Raw genomic sequence first — 17206 nt, forward strand, 5'->3', positions numbered from 1 at the left:
TGCTGCTGCAGAAGACCACAGCATGCTAAAGGCACCCAAGAGATTTTGATTTCTTTATTGTAGTCTCTGTAGGAGGCACAGCTCCCTTGACACACTGCTTTGCTCTCCTGCAGCTCGGAGTTTGGATTAAAGCATGGCTCAGGAAGGCAAAGAAACTGAAGTCTGGTTGCCTTGCCAAGGGTGTCCAAGAGCAGCTTGGCACCCAAGCCCAGCCCAGCCCAATGCACTGCTCCTGTCCCATGGCAGTTCCAGAAGGATGCAGCTCTGTTGTGTCAAAGCTGGATGTTAATGGCAGTGAAGAGGGAGGTGCTGTCCTCCTTTCTTGTTCTTTTCAGTAACAGCCTCTGTAGCACTTCTGTTTTCATCAGCACTACAATCTGACCATCAAACATCATACGAAATCAACGTGATTTTCAGACTGGGCAAAGAGATAAATAACAGAAGGCAATACACAGATTCCCCCTTTATAATCCATTTCAACCATAAGGATAAACATTAATGCCTATTGAGGGTCGATCAGAGCCTGGTGAAGCACACTCAGTGCCAGCCATGAGGTCAGCAAGCACCAGCATCACAGCTGGGTAAGAGGCCATCGACACCCCGAGCAGGCTGACAGATACTGTGTTCACTGTAGAATACTAAGAAACAGAAAACTTAGAAATATCTAAGAAAAACACGCCATTCAGTGTTTTCCTTGATGCCTTTCTCACAAAACACATTATCTACCCCAGTGCAACATCACACAGAGAATGAAGTGCCAGCATTTACTCCCCACGTGTCAATGGACTCTGTTAAAAACATGCTTAGCAAACCCTGCAGAACAGCAACTGAAACACAAAGGCCACATCTGGACTCCTTCCAAGGGCTGTCCAAAAGCAACTTTTGTATTTACAGATATGTGCACAGAATCTCTAATCTGGGGTCCAAATATTTTTGATAACAGAAATCCCTTACTCTGGACATAGCTAGTTTTCAGTAAGTCTAAGAATACTCTTTCTCCATGCAATCTTTAACTTGCTTTTGTTCTTAGATCACCACTGCTCTAACAACCCTATAAGCATTCTTTGCTAACAGTTCAGTCACTGTCTATGAATATTTTGCAGGATCAGTGTGACAAAAAAGCTGAAATCTCCTCAGACATCACTATAAACATTCACCTCAGAGGACAGGATATTTTGTCAATACCTCTGTGGTACATTCTTAACTGTACAGAAATCCAACACTGCCAAGTACAATCTGTCATTTGAAAGGCTATGGGATGCTTTGCAGCAGGGGCTTGGCAAAGCTCCCCTTTTGTCCCATGGGCAAATTCCAAAGCTCCTAAACTTTGTGAAGATTCACAACTGATACACGGGTCCCCTCACAGCTGATGCACCAGACAAGGTAGAATGATCAGGTTAAAAAATCAGTTCAAATGAAGTTTGCTCATGACAGAGGAAGGATTTGTATTTTGAGCAATATATTGAGAATATATTTAGGGTGGGTCTGCAAAGCCCCCATTCACAAAACATCGTGTCTGAAGCCCGATGCTGAAATAAGTAAAAAGCTGAAAGGAGTGTTCCAGCACATACACAATAAAAAAAATGAAATCACTTTCCCATTGTTTTATATCTGTGATGATTTTTAAAGACAGACAGCACTGCCAAGCAGATAAACAGAGACAAAGGAGTAACAGTTGAATGTAGACTCCCTCTGCATTTGAACACTTGCTCTCTCATTTATCAAGGTTGTGTGTAGAATGTCCAGTCTTGTAACAAGAGGAAAACAGGAGTTGCATCTACAGGGGTTTAAAGACAGATAAGTCTGCAAAGAATTGCAAGCCTGACATGGAGGCTGAGGACTCATCTTCCCCACTCCCATCCTTTTCACTGGAATCCCTGCAACGCCCAGGACTGCTTTCCTGCGGTGAAAAGTATTGTGGATCCTGCGACCTCTAAAGACACCTGCTGCTAAAATCAAGGACAAGGCAGCAACTCACAGGCTGTGAAACCAACATCCAGACACTGCTCCTATTCCTGTTGATTCAGGGCACGCACATACTGTATCATTTAGCACATTTAACTCTCCACTCTTCTAATAAATGCAAAAATCCTAAGAAAAAAAAAATCCTCCGTTGCTGCTTGCTGATCAAGATGTTGTGTGAAAACCATTTAATATTTTAAAATTAAGGAAAAAAAACTGTCAAAAAGAACAGCTCTCAGAAAATGGAAAGAGTGGAACATGAGGATTCCTGCTGCACTAAGTCTTTTGTTGACCTGTGATTTCTGAACACGAACAGCGAAAGCAAGATTTCCATCGATTATCTCTTGTGGTGCAGGAAACTAAATTGATGGCCTCTTCCTCAAACATCACTGCTTGGGCTCCAAATACTAAGTCGTTCCTGTGACCAGTAGAAGAATTCCTGCTGAGAAGGAAAGATTTTGGAAGAAATTGTCTCGTTCAGTTCTGTATCACTCTCTGTGGCCAAGTAAAATCAGGGCAGAGATATTTGCTGGTGCCCAGTCAGGCACTCTAACCCAATATTTACTTTGAATAACATCCCAGAAGGCTATTCTGGGATATTCACACAGTGACAACCGAAAGCCACACTTTTGGATGTTTGTTTTTTTTAAAGTGAATCCGATCTAACTTGCTGGTCCCGCTTATGGCAGAGTTGTTTTGCTCATAATCTAACAGATCATCCAGTGCAATTGTTAGTTGACATCCTGTAGGCAAAGCTCCATTCTAGAGCTACAAACACTTTGCAGGTGGCTGAAGAGAGCACGAATCAAGGCCATGTTACTGACCAAAACCTCCAGTCACACCAATTTCTGTTTGCCATTTATATTTGCTCCATGGTTAAGGCATAAAGGCCTGCTTTGTCCCTTCTCTGCACACACACTCTGACCCTCCAACATGAAATAACTTATCAATTTTCAGGGCTGCATTAACTGCTGATTAGCTGGGTGCTAAGTTAATTAAGCATGCCTCATTTTCATTATCAGATATGGTCGAATACTCCATTTACTCATTAAGCAGAATGCCAAGGTCATTATAGGTGTTCTGAATGTAGTTTTCCATAGAGGGAGATAAACAACCTTGTATCTTTGCTTAACCTCAATCCATTTTGTATATGGACTAAAAACCCAAACAAAAAAAAATAAGCAGAAAAGAAACGTGACACAATGAAACCGTTGGGGCTGGAAAGCTGCTGTGTGAAGTCCCCCATGGCAAGTTGAGACTTTTGCAGGAGAAGGTGAGTCAAGCCAATTTGCAGAAGAGAAAGCCAACCAACTTGCCCTAAAGATTGCTGGATAAGAAAAGTGGCCCCTACTGTGCTTCCCAGGAAGTGGCTGAACATCACTTGCTGATGAGAAGCAGATAATAAACCTATTTCTTTTTCCTCTTTGCTTGTGTGCATGCAAACTTTCACTTTTGCTTTAGTGAACTGCCTTATCTCAACCCAAAAGTGGTTTTCCATCTTATTTTCTCTCCCCTGTCCAGCTGGGAAGGGTAGTGATGGAGTTGCTTTGTGGCCACTGGGCATCCAACCAAGGGCAACCTGCCACAGTCCTTTTTTGGCATGACATGACTTCCAAGATATGGGTGACCAGGGGACCCAGCCAGCTGAGGCCCCCCCACACCTTAAGCACCAGCTCTACACCTTGGGCTAAGGGGTCTGTGCTTTGATTTTACTTTCCACATAGTACCTTGGAAAGCCCAGTAAAGTCAAAACACTTCACATTAGCAGGAAACTGTTTTAGCCTTAGAGGACTTACTTTTAAGTTAGAAAAACAAAGACAACAGAAAAAGAAACAAAACCACAAACAAACCACGACGAAACTAAACAAATCCCAACCATCAACAGTTTTTCTCCATGTACGTAATCAGACCACATTTTTAGCAAAATTTCACGAAGAAAACAAACCTAACCACCTGAAACATGCTCAAAGAGCTGTCACGCTTTTATCCAACTTCATTTCATGTGTTGCAGAAGTCCCTAAAATAAAAAAGGAACCAGGACTTCCTGCCCAATGAGCCTTTTTATACAAAGTAGTTTGGAAGCAGGTGACAGTCCTACCCTAGTGTAGCTACTTCAGAGACGGGTTTAAAGACCCCTTCCTTCTCTGCCCACTTTCCTCATCCCTCCCACAGTTTCTACATATTCTGCATGTCCCATAAAAATGTGGATACAAAACTGGGACCTCAACGATCAGGGACTCAGAAGGCATCTCTTGTTGTCCTTTCCCACAGTCCGTAAAGAAAATAAATCCACCTGGATGGATCAAATTAAGTGTCAGTGAAATAAAGTTTGCCATAATGCAAATAACAAAGTGTGAATCTTGGGTAAAAGTAAAGGGTGCCAGAGAGTGGTTTAATGGAAGCCAGGGACTGCTGTGAGCTTAAGTGGTAAAGGAAGCAAGGAAGTGTTTTGGAAGACAAATCAAGATGCTCGTTGCTGACTCCTGTCTGCCCTTCATGATCTGTATAGTTATAAAATGATGAAAGTTCATGGACTTCTAAATCCATGGTTATCAGGGATTTCACATACCAGCAGAGGTGTCTAGCTAAAAATTCTGATGCTTGATGAGGTTGATGTTGAAGGAAATCTTGTTGTCATTACTTCACCTGTTCAATGGCATATTAAATAAATAACAGAATAAAGCATATGTAACTATGGCTGAGGGTTGAAAATAGTTCAGAAATACAGTGTGATAGCACATCAAAGTTATTTGAATAGCCACAGTATCCCCACAGTGGAACAAATAGACAAACAGATTTGCCTGTTTCCCTTTCACATTTAAATATTGTGCAACCCAAATTAACTGTTTATATGCAAAGAAAAGTATATCTCTTCCAAATATGTGGAAGCTAAATGAGAGAAAGCTAAGTTGCCATCTGAAAATTTTCAGAGATGATCTACTCTTCAACAAGACATTTAAACACTTCATATTTCAGTTAGAGGCATTACCAAGACAAAAGCAGACTGAGTATTGATTCAAGACCTTCTCTGCACTTGCATTAATTTGTCATATTGTCAGAGCCAGTCTATTTGTATAATGGTGAAGAGGCACAGTATTTAACCTGAATTTTAGACAACACAGATTGTAGATTTAGGTTACAAGCTGACACAGGTGTTTTATTTGGCTGCAGTTGCAGCTATTATATTTTTGTGATTTATAGGCACAGTATCTCCTTGTGAATTAGAGACAAAGTGACACCCTCTTTGTGATTTCTGTAATGCTTTTTGTTGTTATCTCACAGTAAAACAATCTCTCCTGTAAGAGAACACTAGAAATATTTTAAAAAAACCCCACTTTTAAGAGACACACAAATTCAGTGGCGGGCATATGAGGGTCAGATGCATCATATATGAACAGCAAGTTACACTAACATTGGGCTGAGCTATGACTCCATGTTCCTGTGTGATCAGTGAAGCGTGCAGAGAGGAATCCAGGACAGCATAAGAGCACAGCTCTCTCTGTGGACCACACACAGAGCTATAGCTCTTCATTCCAGGCTTCTAATTTAGCTAAAGGTGGACTCTGAGGTATTCATGCCATCCAAGTGATAAAATGAAGTCATTTACATTTGTCTGCTGTTCACCTAATATGCACCTCGGAGGCTTGAGGAACAAGACTCAGTCCTGGCACAAACAGGATGAATGTTAATTGAGGTCAGTAAGACATTCGTTTCTTTACTGCAAGGCTGCCTTTCACCCCATGAGCACAGGGACATCACATCTTTAAGCTCAGAAAATCCTCATCTCCCATCTTTAGTTAAATGCTTTTGCCACACCCCTCTTCCCATAATTAAGCAGTGCATTTCCCTTGATTTTTCCGTGTTTGTGGAAAAAGAACCATTGATGGTCTAAGACCATTTTAACTTATGTTGTTATAACTGGGAAAGTTTTTGGACAAGCTGTACTCACTTCCCAAATGTCAGACTTATCTGACTTTATTTACATAACAGCAGCTTCAACCTGCCACCTGCATCATATCTCACCTATCAACTTAGCATGACACCAAATTACTTTTTCCAGGCATCAAGGAACATCCTAATACCACAACACAGAAAGAAAAAAAAAATTATTAAGGGCATTTCAATTATATCACCCCTTTTTAGTTATCAGAGCACTTGTAGCATTTTATCCTGGTTTTATACCCTCGTAGAATTGTGCACCCAAAAATGCAAAAGAACATGAACATAAACATGAACATGAACAAAAGTCCCCTGTAATGAAACCAACTGAAGTCTTATGCCTATTCCTTGGAATTCAAATAGAATTCCAATTTCAATTCAAATGCTTCATTTCACCACACAATGAATTAGCAAAATGACAATAGGTATAGAATAAAGCTCAATCTATATAGTTTAGACTAAAGATGGATGAAGGTAGTAGATTGGGTTGCATGGACTGTCTACCTGAAAGAAAGAATTCTGGCAATAAAGGGCTTTTAATCTACTTTCCAAAATCTAGAAGCTACAGGCAACAATTTAATATTACAATGAACATGCTTACTTTAGAAAACAAAGATAATTAGTTAGAAACGTCTGGCTTAGGGCAGAGTTTTCACTCTGTAACAATTTTAAGCTAACACAAGACATCCTGTAGAAGATGAACCTATTGCAGGAGCCCACCTGACAAATCTCTACAGTTTAGTCAAGGTAGAATGTTGATTGTGTTTTTTTTAAAATATCTACACTTAATAAAAAAGAAAAAAAGCTATTAAGACTTCAGCATGAAACAAGGAGCCAGGTGTTTTAATCCTCACCTTTAATTTAAAAGTAGGTATCACCTAGCCTTGTGACTGCTCAAAGCATCTCTATGCAGCAATATTATTTCTGATCTTCGAAGATGAGATTAACTTCAAACTCTTTCAAACTCTTATCCCAAAGACTACACTCTCAAGGTATGGCAGCCAGAGGACATTGAAATTTCACCCAAAACATTTCTGTCAAAGGTTACAGCTCTGTATTTAGTTATGTTAAATTAAAGACACCATTAAATTAAAGTTAACCATGGAAGAAAGCTAGGAATTTAGTTTAGAGGACAGCAGCTTCTCTGGTAGTGCCCAGATCCTCACCTCTGCGGTATCACTGGAAGCACAGCCTTCCCTCACCAAGGACTGGACTATCCCAACTTACTTCATATCCTGTTAAAGGAACATGCACATTTTACCCCACAGGAACAGTCTGTAATTCTTTCTAACCCCAGATGACTCAGCACCAAGCTGGTTTTGTTTTTTAACTTGTTTCAACGAAAATCACCCTTCAATCACACAGTGCCAATTAGAGCATCTGTGTCAATGCCTACTGGACTTCCATAATCAGACTGTCAAAAAACAGTTGGCATTTTGGTTCTGAAAGCTGCAAGATATGTTTTCCCCACAGTGAGTTCTCTGCAAAAATACCAGATGAGTCTCTTAACATCTGCCTTCTTGCTACTTCAATAGAAACTTTCTGGTAAAATCCAACTTGGACTTTGTAAAAAATGTTAACTGAGAAGAAACCACCTGACTTTGCCCAGCAATTGTTGTATGAAGTATTACATTAGCAACACACCACAACACATACGGTGTCCAATCCTGGGGTGGGGGGAGAACGAAACAAAAAGGAAAACTGAAGAATTAGAAGGTGGCTGCTTTTAACAATAAGATAGCACTGAGAAAGTTGCGGATCTGAAGATCTGAACTCAAGATGTCAAAAAAGCAGTAACATGCTTGTATTTTGTACTGCTGACAAAACTCAGTACCAACCTAGTTGTGGAGGAGGAAAGGAGAGAAAATTGAAAGGCACCAGCAAAATCAAATCTTACATAAGGACAAAGCATTATTAAGTCAGATATAGGTGGGAATACACCTTCAGAGTTGCTGGCTCACCATCCAGCCCACAAAAGCATTCTGGTTTTGGAGGACACACCTGGCAGATATAAAGTCCACAAGTACATAATGTTGAACATAAGGTGGCTTGATTTGCCTCAAGTACAAGAATTTCCCAAGACTCACAGGGCAAGATGCAGCCACCCAGCATTTTGGGATAATCTCCACCCTGCACAAGTTCTTTCTGAGTTGAGCAGAATACATGAAGCAAACCCACTGCATTTTCCCTGGAAGCTACAAGAAGCCAGTTCAACAGTTTGCATTAGCACATCGAGGGGAAGAATAAAACAAGACAAAAACCCCCATACCCCAACATCCCCACCCTTCTCTTCTCAGTAGAAGCAGCAGGAAAACAAGCATTTAAGTACCAGGGATTGTAAACAACCCTCAGATTTCAAGGACAAAGGTAGTTTAGGGATATACAAGTTCAGCCATCTCTGCTCTGCAAAGGTAAAACAAGACATAGTGCAATCAATAACTTCAGAATCCTTAAAAAGGATAAAGTACATTTATTTCAACTATCATTTCACAGATGACTTGAAATGTAGTGCTGTCCAAGCTAAAGTGGGTGGCCCAAGTGGTAGAACTACATCAGTAAGATTAACTGAGGTTAATTAACTGAGTTTTGTAAATGGCATAGCTGTACTAAGTCAAGCATACATCCCATATCATCATAATCATAAAAACCTTAATTCTCTGAAGTCCTGAGTCAAGGTATGAGTAAGAGTTTCCACATCACAATCTGAACCAACCTCACCAGAGAAATGCATATCTGTATCTCCTTGCTGTCTGTGGTGAAAGTGTATCTCACCACCAAGCATCCTGAACAGGTCTCCATATCAATTAACTGGGAAGAAGTGTGCAAAAATCTGCAGTGACCCAACTTTATTCACGTCTTTCTGCTTGCACAGGATGAGGATTCTTTGATTTACTATGTTAAAAAAGGAGATTTATTTTCTAATAGATTATAAAGCTGACTCTGTACATTTCATAGCCCCAGAGTTGTATAAAAAATGAAGTTTTTACTGCTGAAGGTGAACATTAAAGGTTTAGCAGGCTCTATGTTGTAAAAAGATTAGGATCCACAATGAAACAGGCCTGGAATTGGGAATGGGGGAAAACTTGGACTGGTTCTTAAAATTGCTAGGTTTGAGATGCAATTCTTAACATGATGGATAGATTTAGAAGGGACCCAGGAAAGGAGATTATGGTTTGTTTAAGCAAACAAAAAGAAAATATATAGTTACTCAAAACATTACAGATTTTAGAAACGGCTTCTGTGTTCAGAGGAATGACTTTTTTTTCTTGAAGGAAATGTATTTTAAGAGTAAGCTGACATTCAAAGGTCATTGATACTCTTTCCAGGAGGAAATCCATGAATCCTCAGGTGGTCAGTAGAAAGAAACAGATCTGTCAAAGTATTAAGTACTTCTCTGAAAGAAAAGGTTGAATCCAAAACACTGAGCAAGGATCTAATTGTCCCCCTAAAAGAGCTCCAAACTCCCTCCTCCCCCAGGGAAGGCAACACTGAGCCTAAAGCAAATGTGGTGCTTTGCCATATTCAGCTAAACAAGAAGATTCAAAATCTTATTTGTCTCAGCACAAAGCCCTCAACAGGAAAATCATCTTCTAGCTCTTGAGACATACATTACCAAAACCACTCTGGGGTCAATTCTACCATGTACTACCATATGTTATTTCTGAATAGTTGATTTGTTAAAGTGATTTTCTACTACCCCTTCCCACGGAGTTCTGAGGTTCAGGTTAATCCAGGTTCTGATATTAGGTACCCCAAGAGCAGAAATAAGATTTGGCACTTGCATCCCACGTGGTCAGGGATCACAGAACAAAGGGGGTCACTTTCTTTCTCTCTCCCTTCTTGGGAAGAAGGAAGTAAAGAGAAACAGTTTATTACTGACAGCAGTTTGAGTGCCTGTGATTAGCCATTACTTAGGACAACACAGCCTTACTGGATTGTATTTGCTTATTGAACAGTAAGTTTAACTCTCCATGAAAGTAATAAATGTTTCCAGGGGTAATTGCAGGATTTATAATTAAACCACTTACCTTCCTGGAAGCACTCTCCCAACCTAGTTTTACCTACAGAATTTCCTTCTTAATTTTTTTTTTTTTCATTTCTGCCCTCATCACTTTATTACATTTTCACACTTACTTCGCTTTTCATTCTCCAGGCCTTCCATTAATATATCTACTCTTATGTAAAATTCCAGGACATACACCAGGGTGTTTATGATGATCCCAAAATCTTGAGATGAGTGAGTCTCTACCTCCTCCTCAGAGAAGGATCTCTAAATAGCAGGAGAGTCAAAAAAAGTTAGAGGTGTTCTGGTGAGAAAAATAAAAAAGCCTTGATTTTTATTATTTTTTAGCATAGAGAGCACAGTGACAGTATCAGATAGAACAGAATTTCTGTGGAATTCTCCCCCTGACTGCTGTGCTCTTCCAAGCTGACCCTGGCTTCCAGCCTGGTTTTGTCCCCTCAGACCATTTTCAAGTCCTGCCCAGTCTCCTCTTCTCCCTGAAGAGGTCTGAGTCACTCAGGGATTTTGTCAAATCACTATTCCCCATCACCTCTCCAAGTCTCTGCCTGATCCAGGTGAGCCCCCAGCTTGCCCTCTCTTGCCCTGAGTCCTCTTTGGGCACCAGCAGCCAGGATCTCAACTGGAAGCCATTAAGAAGTTATGGGAAGTTACCCAATCTTCCCGAATTTCTACTGGCAAGACATGCTTGCTGGAAAAAAGCTCTACCCCATCTACAGCCTGAGAAGACCAAGAAAGTAGCATGTCCTGAAACATTAAGAAGTGTCATCAACGTTTCGAGGTAAAATGCAAACATAATGTCATTGCTGGAACTGCTATTACAATTACAAAAGGGGTTTTTTTTGATTTTGGGGTCTTTTTTGTGGGGAGAGTACTGCTGCTTTCTTAGTGTTATGCTAAAAACTCAGGAACACGTCATTCTTAAATAGGATGCAGTGAACACATAAGCTGTGTCATCCATCCCTACATCTGCTTGCCCAACTCCTCCAGAGCCAGCCACATGCCTGAGCATGCATTTTTATCCCTACTAGGTGACAAAACACTCTTTGGAAAAAATAGCAGAAAGGTACAGAGCTATTAGGTTGTTTGTGTTTTGGTTTTTTTTCTGAGAAAACTGGCATTCTCCGCAGATGTCAAGAACAATATGGATTTCTTCCTACTCCAGCAAGACTTGTGAAGTGCAAATTTAGGTTTTTTTCAGCACATGTCCTGAAGATGTAATCACAGTCCTTCACGGGAATGGTAAGAAGTAGAAAGCAGCATGACATGGGGACCTATTAACATCTAGATTCACTGCCTCAGGAACAAGGACAACAAAACTGAGAGAGATTTTAACTAAATTTGCATGTGTGCCTCAGTCTAAGAGAGAGCATAAATATTCAATAAAATGAATAGCCATTTGGGCACTGCAAACACATTTGAGATAAATTTTTGTCTCAGACATGATGCCAGAGGTTGTCGTTGTCTCTGTTACTGTGAAGAAGATTCCCCCCTTCACTAAACTGCACTAACAGAGAAACAAAATCAGAACAAATGCAGTCTTTGGGTCAAGGGAAGGAAGACAGGCAATACCCTTTCACCCACACACTCTGTTGGGGAACCCAGCAGCAAAAGCTTGCAAATCCAGGACTTTTCCAACCCACTAAACCCAAACCACCCAGGAGTTACTCCTCATTAAAGTGAAGGTACGTGACCAAACACTGTATCAAGGTCAACTTCCTCTGCTGCTGAGCATGGTTCTGAACACAAGTGTGTTTACTTCAGGCTTTTAAGAATTCACACAGCAAGACATCCCACCATCTCTGTATTTTATTGCCATCCTGTTGTGCAAAATTCTCCTCTGTTCACGGTCCCAGGGTATGCTGGTAATGAAACACACACATGAGGTTCCACTTGGAAATAATTTAAATAAGTGAGAATTGTAATGAAGAGCAGAGGAAGTGAGAAGAGGAGTTTTCGGAGTGTTTAGTTTAAACATACCTATGGTTAAAGCCTCCCACTGAGTTAAATTCAGATTTCTTGCTTTAGTATTCACCTTTTCAATGGCATAATGACTTAAGGAAATATCAGAGGCAACCAGTGAGCCCTTTAAATGAATCAGGAATCAGAAAACAATGTGAACCACTTAAACACAGACATCCACCCTTGACAATTTTTTACTTTGCTGAAGCAAACACCCCATAAACTTGTTCTCTGAACAAAGACTACAGTCTTCAAACATTTTCTTGTGACAATAAAAGGGAAAGACATCTCTGTAACAGTTTCCCTTTCTTTTTTTCCCCTAACGTATTTAAGAATTTTTTTTTTTTTAAGAGAAAAATTCTTAAAGTGGTTTGTTCAAAGATGTTCTATGTATCTCACACAGGAAATTTTATTTGCAGTGTGACTCTCACATGGACATCAACTGCGACAAACTCATCCTTAGAGTAGAATTTTCAGCTCCAATATTACAGCAGCAATTACTCGGCAATTTTAACCTAGAAAAGAATAATTGCTCTACCAAATATCCTCTGCCCCGAATACCATCATAATCAAAGCTGAGGAGTGATATTTTCAGCAGTTGTATGCCTGTTCTGAGGGACGCAGAAATGCCATACCCAGAGCAGCAAAACAGCCCGGAAAGAATGGAACACGGAGAAATTGCTCTGCGAAAACCTCTGCAAAATTGAAAATGCAGTGCATAAATCTCCCTGAGAAATGGATCAGTGGCTTCACAGAACCGAAGCATTTCCCTCCAGTCCTCCCACACCTGCCAGCAGGTTGCCACTGAGGCTCAGAAAGCCACTGACTGTCCTGAACATATGGTTTGGGCAGAGCTGGAAGAGTCTTGATAGAGAACACATCTTTAATTTGATTTGAAAAAGAAAATATATATAAACAAAGAGGCTTCCCTCTGAAGGAGCAGATGTGCTGCTGAAAAGAATTGCTTTGTACTGTGCACTGACATACTATGAAACCTGACTTCTGATATTTCTATTTTCCATGAATCAAGAGTATTTCCCTGGCATTAGAAGTGTGAAATGGCATCTGAAGAGAAAATAGTGCTTTTACCAATCAGTGACATTTCCCTCCCTCTGCAATGTATCAACCTAACCTCAACTGATGCTTTCCAAAATATCAACTATATGCTTTCGTAATAGCTGAATGTCTTGGGTTTTAACTTCAGCTAGTGGAATAAAATTTACTCAAGTAAGGATGGTAAATTAAACTGAGCATGCAGTATTTTCACAGGAAATTAATCTGTGCACAGATTAATGTGTGTATTTTCTTAAAACACTAATTAGATTAATACCGACCTTCCTGTCTTCCTTTAGTGAACCCATACCCTATGTTCCCAGAAAATATGACAGCCAGGGCAATTTAAGGTCAGAAAATATATCTGCTCTCATCATTACTCTCTGGAGGCCCTTCCTTCAGCCTGTGACACCATGGCTAATGTGGCAGACTGTACGTGTGCATTTTCTGAGCAATGTTACATTAAGGGTATTTTTTTCCAGAGTTGAATCCAAATCATTGGTTGAACCCAGCATATACACAGTTCTGTCCATTTGCTGACAAAAACACTTGGATAAGGGCTCAAAACAGAGGCAGGGGGATGAGCTAAAATGGAAAAAGGAAACTTATATGAGTGACAGGTAATTTTGTGCTTAAGGACAAAACTTGCCCTGGTAAATCATTTCATATGAATTCTCTCAGCCTGAGACTCGACAAAGTTCAGCTGACTTGATGCCACAGAAAGCAATTTGAGCATTCAGGTTATTCATTTCACTCCAGCACTCCAGGGCATTTTAATAGTTATGAAGTTTAGGATGTCAGAAAAACAAAACTTTAGTTATGGAGATGAAAGATTCATAAAGATGTTTACCCCGACTGTGATATTTCCATTCTAAACCAAAAAACAATAGAACTTTTACTAGGAAATCATCAAGAATAAATCCAAGGCCTACAGGCTTGTTTAAAGAAGTAATTCTTTATTAACTTCATTTTCCTATTTGGTATGACACAGTATTGGTTCTATGTGGATGCAGGGCATACTTCATGGTATATAAAATATTTAGAAGGTACTCGTTTTTCTTTAAAAGAAGAAAAGTGTGGTTTTCACATAGCCAGAATAATCCTTAACAGAAGAACCTGCTCTCTGTGCATGGTCCAGACTAATGCTTACAAAAATTTGAGGTAATTTTTTTTTTTTTAATAAAAAAATTAACAATGGTACCAACCTAGGAAGTTTCTTGAATCAGAAAGCTTATCTGTTTTTAAGAGGATGACAAAACAAAGATTAATATTCTACAGTTGAAAAATAGGTTTTAACATATCAACACCTTCATGTTGCTGAAAAAAGATTCTTTAAATTTTCATTGATTTTTGACACGTTACAAAAATGTTAATGATGCTGCAATAAAAACTTACTTGGTGGCTATGGCAAGTAAAAATCACTGTGGAGAAAAAATAGTAGTTATTTTATTGCCCAATTTTAACTCCATATTATGCAAAAGAAACCTCATAACACAAAAGAAAGCTGAATACACCATCTGGGGAGGACACACTTAACGCAAAGGATACATTAAATAAGACAGATTAGTGTTTATGAACAAGGTTAGGGTACTGTACTAAGGATCAAGTGTGAAAGGGAGCTTGAATTCTGATTTATTACTTAAATTGAAAGGTCATTTTAAGAACTAGAGAAATATTAGCCTTAATTTAGAACAGTTTTTAGTAACATTTCAGCTGTTCTGAAATTATTTAGATGAGTAAAACGAGGGGTTGATCATGCACTAAGTTAAATGATCCAGGGCACCTGCATTTAAAAAGTCTTTGCAGTAAGACTATTCACAATATCAACTTAATCTTCACATCAGCTCTAAGCACAGTCTTTGAAGATTATAAGGGATATGAGAACAACATTGAAATTCATGTTATGGTTAAATATAATCTGCACTTCTTCAGCTTCCATACATTTCCATTAGCTTTGCAATTGCAACTAGAACTGCCCCTCTAGCAGCCTCCCAGTACCTAAAGAGGGCCAACAAGAGACCTGGGGAAGGACTTTTTACAAGGGCAGGTCGAGAGGAATGGCTTCAAACTGAGAAAGAGAAGGTTTGTATTAGACACAGGGAAGAAATTCTTCACTGTGAGGGGTGGTGAGGCACTGGAACAGGTTGCCCAGAGAAGCTGCAGAACCCCTCACCTTGAAAGCACTCAAGACCAGGTTGGATGGGGCTTTGAAGAATCTGATCTAGTGGAAAGATTTTAACTTGATGATTTTTTTAGGTCTCTCACAACCCAAACCATTCCATGATGAAATATCAGAGGATGTTGCTTTCATCTAAAAAGAATTACTCTTTCCCTCACTACTTTTTCCCTACTAAGAATAAGCAATGGTTACAGATGTCTTTGTCATGATATTTTAGAAACTCAAAGTTAGTCTAAGTATCCCTGGTCAAATTAAGACTTCAGTCATGGAATTTTCAAACACTTTTATTGCTTCCACTGCTAGTGGAAGTCATATCTATTACTATAACTGTGGCCATGCCAGGCATGTTTCAAAGCAGCTGGAAAGTTAACTTTAAGAAGGACTTGTTGTTAGTTCCCCTGCCTTTTACTGTCATAAAGGTAGTGCAGAAAGGCCAGCAAACCCCTCTACCAGAACAGTGCACTTCCAATGCATATAGAAACCCTTCCACTTGTATATTTTTTGTATTATATGTGCAGTCTTAGATATTCCTTCTACACCACAGAACAACACTAAAACATGATTTTTCAGAATATTCATTACCTTGAAGGTACAGCTTTTTCCACTAATATATGACAGCTAACTTCACTTAGGGGATCTATAATGGTGCAAAAATCAGTCCTACATGGAATAAAGCTGTAGATTTTCCTTACAAAGGGGAGAGGAGGGTGGAAACAACCAGCCTACTAGCATGGAACCCTGACATGAGACATTTTGTGCAAGAGGGAAATAATTTTCCCTGGAACTTAGAAAAAAGTGAAAGCTTGAGGGTTCCCCACCTCTGCTCCCAACATCCTTATTAAAACGGATAACCTGCAAAGGCCTTCTAAAAAGAGCAGGGCCATAAACACAATTTATCTGGGCCTTCAGCTGAGGGACTATGTGAGTAAGCTAATCTCATGTGCTCTAGTTATCTGTGCAGTAGCAAACAATGATTTTTCTCTTTTAAAGATGGAAATAACCGCCTGTGTGGTTTGGCAGCCTGCCAGCAAGAGGCAAACCAGGCGGTGCAGCATCCTGCAGAAAGCCACCAGCTCCAGAGCTCCAGAGCTCAGTTACTGCTTCCTCTGAGCTCGTCTTCCTCACACACACACACAAAATATCCATTTTGTTTTGCTTCCACTTGGGGTAAAATCCTGCGAAATCAGCACAAGTGAGATTGTGACAGGAGGCAAGTTTCCTCCTTTGATGCCATTTTGTATTCCAAGCTGAAACAGTGTTGTCTAAGAGACAGGGGGACCCACCTGCTACTGGAGTTGAGCCAGAAGGTCCTGAAGGCTACTTTTTTAAGAGCCAGGATGAGACTATCAGTGGTTACTTACCTCAAAAGATGGTAGTGTTAGGATCACACTATGAATTTTGACAGTTTTTCTCCCTGTCATGTGTGTTACAAACAACTCTCAATTCTGAAAACCCACAGTATTTTACCAGGTTGAAGTAATCAGATTCCTGTGTAAATGCACAAAGACAAGGAACTGCACAGCATTTCAGGTAAACTAAGGTGACAGGATACTGAAAAGTTACAATGAACACTCCGTTCAAACGCTATAGAACAAAAAGAAAACCAAAGCCTACTAAGGATCTGAAAATAAAACAAAACCTTTCTCTTTTGCTCACACTTTCACCAAGTGGATAGAATCCTGCTTGCTGTTCCATCTTGCTCTGACAGACTGATGTAGTTTTATGTCAGATATTGAAACAAATGTTCCCAAAACAGCTACATGACCATTCTTTCAGCTTTCTCAAGCTCCCGGAGCACCTCAATGCACAAACATGCAGACATTTGCTTGGGAGCAGGTACAAAGCCAGTCCTATATATATAAGAAAAACAGTGAGGAAGACTGGACAAAGCCACTTGGGGAGAAGAGAAGGAAAAACACAGTTCTGGAATAAGATTGAAGGAGAAGAACAGGAGAGATCTCTGCAGGGGAAAGAAATGAACACCTGGGCAAAATGAATACCTGGGGAGGAGACAGCAAAGAAACAGGATCAAAACTCAGTTGGCAGATAAAGACTGAAGGATCCTAGCTTGTCAGGAAACAGGATGGATC

The sequence above is a fragment of the Manacus vitellinus genome, unplaced genomic scaffold, assembly GCF_001715985.3.
Source record: "Manacus vitellinus isolate BGI_N305 unplaced genomic scaffold, ASM171598v3 scaffold_35_pilon, whole genome shotgun sequence".
NCBI lineage: Eukaryota > Metazoa > Chordata > Aves > Passeriformes > Pipridae > Manacus > Manacus vitellinus.